Here is a 4,106-nt window from a genome sequence, read left to right as displayed (position 1 = left end):
GGTTGCATATCTGGAGATATGTATAAAAATCAGATTTTTCAAGACAATATTTTTTCCTTAGGTGTTCAAAGTCCTTTAGTTGTCCTCTTTCTGTCAGAGAATAGAATGTTGTTATACCTTTTGGGATCCAAGATTTAAATCGATGATCAATTTCATTTGGCTTGAACCCTGGGTCATAGGCGACCCATGGAAGTATTTGTAGTTTATGACCTAGTTTACATTCTCTGCTCATCATGTTCCAGATTTTTAAAGTAAATTTGATCCATGAGTTTTGTAAATTCTCTACAAGTTTTTCCAGGCTTTTGTGGGCCAATACTGCTTGAATTGGGGGGTCATTTATAATGGGGAGTTCAATATCTTTCTCATAAGAGAGTTTAATATCGTTCTAAACAGCAACATTTTAATATTTTTTTCAGCCACTTGGAAACTTGCAGAACAAAACACACAAGACCAACATATCTTCACTTTAAGAAGCTTTTAGGGTAAATGTGTTAGACCTTTACTATCTTTTTACACATTGAGCAAATGCAGAGAAACATCACCCTTTACTAGGAATCGTGATTCTGGCCACCTGATTAATGTAAATGCAATATCTAAGCTGTTGAGAAATATATCTGGGTCTTTAGTGGCTAACTTTGACTGTCAGCTGTTTTGTTGTGTACAGGGCTTTTTAGCTGAAAAGAGCTGCCTGCCATGTCTGGAAATGAACTCGACAAGACTAAAGTCGAATTGTCAAGTGTTTGAGGACTTTCTGGCAGAAATTTTGAGTTGAAGTCAGCATTACATGCAGCCATGTCTACTACCGCGCACTTGCGCACTTCGAGCACTGACTTTCAGTGCTTAGTGCGCCACACTGACAAAACCAGCAGAATTCAGTGCACCGTGATATTAAACATACCAATTGAAGCATGGAGACAAAAGATAATCAAAGAGGAGCACATGTGTGTTCAGCCTGATGTATTAGATTTATACAACAACATTAAGGATTAAACATGGAACATACTTTTTTTAAATCAGGAATGCAAGCAGCAACATATGATTTATTCATCAAACACTTCGTTTTGTGAGCCGATGCGGATGTGGGCTCACTTGACCGCCGTATGTTTTCCACAGAGGTCAAGAAAAAGTAGTTCGGGTTAGACATTAGCACGTCTTTTTTTTTTACTATTCGACTGTAGCCTAAGACACGTTCCTCCCCTTATTTTACTAACGATAAAAGAAAAGTAAAAAAAAAACATGGGTGGAGGGTCTCTCAACGTTTGTTAAACCTCCTCCGTTCATTTTAAAATTATTATTTCAGTGACGTAAGTTAACTAACGTTACTTATGATAGAGTATGTGTACGTAGCATGGGCCCTGTGGGTGCGGATGTGAGCGGGCGGGGGTAATCATTAACGTAAAGGGTATTTTAAAAGCGAAACTAGCACAGATAGCTATAGCCAAAAGGTGATCCCCGCAGCAACACTTTGTGCCACACGACAGCCTCTGTGAGGCAACCCATGTAGAGCTTCATAGCAACGATGTGGCTAATGCCCGCTGTAGCTAGGTTATCAAGCTCGCTTAACACCGATAAAGGCTACATATTCCACATAATGTTATCTTAGCCAGACCCATCTCCACAACAGCTTCCCTATGACAAACTGGCACTCTAGCTAACGTTACAGTTAGCGAACACGAGATAACAAAGCTATCATGTAAGTTAGCTAGTTAGCATAACAACAACGACAGGATTCAACGAACACTAATGCTAAAGTCAGGAGTCTTATTGTACTTACGGGCCGTGTGTTGATGTTTCACTAATCCTTAGTCTCCTGGGTAACGTTATGGTTATCTGAAAAAAAGCAATAGTGGAGTTCAGAGAGACTGTATACAAACAGCGTTAACATTCGTGATCAGCCAAGTACGTCATAGAAAGCGGAATAGAAATAATAAATATTCTGTCGATTACTTGCCTAGTACATAAAGATGATGAACCTACCCCCTTCCTCTACAGAAACTGCTCATTAAAATCATAACAAATAACGTCATTCAATTATCTTCTTCTTTTAGTTATGAGGGCACCAACTAGCTAGAAGATACATGTCGCCCTCTACAGAATGGAGGGTGCAGTATCAAACCTATTGATTTACTGGTCCATGGATATCAGTGAACTTAATTCATGCAGTATGAATCTGAAACATGTTTTCTCAAGTAACACTAAATTGCATGTGTCCCAAACATTCTGGTGTGTACATTTGATTTCAGCTTTCTGGAAGTTTACCGGCAGAGCTTTCTGCCAGAGGTGTTTATTGAACCCCTAACATGAGCATGTGCTCAACCTAACTAAGGTTTGCTGCCGAGACCCAAGGCTTCAAGGCACACTACTCCAATGTGCACCACACATGAACTTCTACTAAAGTGTTGTCTTTAACCAAACAATGCTATATGCACCCCGACAATTAAAATAAACAAATTGTAAATAGTTAAATTCATTCAAAGCTTAGGTTTTATTTAACCCATTTATGGTCCAATATCTCTTTAATTAATACATGCACGTGAAACCATGGGAGCACAGCAGCTCACGTTCATATATGACTTAATTGACATTACAGAGGCATTACTTAACATGAGTAATTCCATTATCCATCACCCCTTGGATGCTAATATAATATGTCTGTCCCATATTTTCAACAGCATATATTCCTCAATCTTAGCAGTTTGTTCACCACAGGTCACATGCTACAAAATGGTTGTTGGTATCACAGAGTGCAAAGTGGGAAACATACAAAACTACTACTGCGAGTGGTAATAATTACTATCTTGGTTTTCTTTGTTCCTTACTGACTGAGCTACAGCATCTCATTGAAAAAGTAAAGTAAGTACTGTAACCCAAACTGTAACCCAAACTTGGACTCCTACAGGCAAATGTGTTTGTTTTTGTTTTTAAGCTGCACCACATCTGAATGTTTTATAGTCACATGATGTGTTTCCCCAGTGCTATGCTATTACCATTACCTCAACAGCTTAGTTCCGAATCAGAATTGAAAACCCTTTATTGAAAACAAAGCATGAAAAGCTTACAGTGTTCCCAATTATGCTTGAACACTGATTGAAGCCTTTTCTATAAAACCAGTATCAATTCATTAATTTATGTTGTGGCCACTTGGAGGCAGCACAGCACTCTGTGAACACAAGGATCATCACTGTGCTCACTTGTGGTCCGTGTACGTTTTGAGTCCGTGTACGTTTTGTTCGTTTGTTTTTCCGTTCATTCGAGAATACGGAAATACGGAAAAACGGCCGTTTCTTCGTTTTCCGTTTCAAACCAAAAACGGGGAAACGGAAAACCACTTCCGTTTTCCGTTTTTGGCGTCTGAAACCAAAAACGAGAAAAGAGAGACGATTATTTTCATGTCAAAATAAAAGCCAGCGATATTGATTATAATTTACAGTGTTTTAATTCTTATTTACAGTCGTATATGATGCAAACACATCGCAGAGTAACGTTAGAAGAACATTAATAAATAAATATAAATAAATAAACCTGGTTAAGTTAGCAACAGTAGAGACTACAGGCAGTTTAATATGCATGTATATATGTACACAGCATAAATTAACTGTTCAATTAATCGCTGCATTGTTTAATGAACACAGTTCGTAATATAGTTTAATCAAGTAATTTGTGTGTGTAGAGTTGATCATATTTAATTTTTCTATCGCATTGTGCTGTTTCTTGAGTGAACAGAGCAGAGCCTGTATGAGACCAGAGTAAAGGTCTACCTTTCTAGCGGTAGGTGGCGGTATTTCATGGATTTACTTGTTAGTTGGAATGCTGCAAGCATTCCAAAGCAGTTTTCATCCAGCTGAAGACATAACCCATTATTGTACTCGGAACTCCTCACACATCCAGAAAGGCACAGATTCCTCCCAGAACGACTTACTTTCAGTCCATTTCAACTGTTCTGTGTATTTGTGGGGACAGGAAAGTGGCCTTTATTAGGGGGTTTAGGTGGGGCAGCAAGTGGCAGAATTCTCATAAACTATAATACTATAATTTACAATGCCAACATATTATTTCCAAAGAAGTGAAATGCCAGTCAAAGTGTCTCCCCTGATTCTCTGTAGCTG

At 38.5% G+C, this 4,106-nt stretch overlaps 1 protein-coding gene across 5 annotated transcripts in view; it reads right to left on the bottom strand.

The window, feature by feature from the left end:
• Window positions 1-2,135, bottom strand: part of lrsam1 (leucine rich repeat and sterile alpha motif containing 1) — a 45,633-nt gene extending 43,498 nt beyond the window's left edge. The window contains exons 1-2 of one of the 5 annotated variants that reach the window (XM_068573632.1): window positions 1,952-2,135; window positions 1,775-1,830 (exon numbers count right to left, since the gene is read on the bottom strand). The gene's annotated coding sequence lies outside the window, so the exon portion shown is untranslated. Of the gene's footprint in view, window positions 1-1,774; window positions 1,904-1,951 lie in introns of those variants that run through there. The other 4 variants (XM_068573633.1, XM_068573629.1, XM_068573631.1 and 1 more) reach the window with 4 other exon arrangements.
• Window positions 2,136-4,106: the final 1,971 nt, after the last annotated feature.

The sequence above is a fragment of the Clinocottus analis genome, unplaced genomic scaffold (genome assembly GCF_023055335.1).
Source record: "Clinocottus analis isolate CAN_PGR_092001 unplaced genomic scaffold, fCliAna1.0.p SCAF_13, whole genome shotgun sequence".
NCBI classification, from domain to species: Eukaryota; Metazoa; Chordata; class Actinopteri; order Perciformes; family Cottidae; genus Clinocottus; species Clinocottus analis.
The sequence above is the reverse complement of the archived record's forward strand: the minus strand, read 5'-3'. Positions and strand labels throughout refer to the sequence as shown.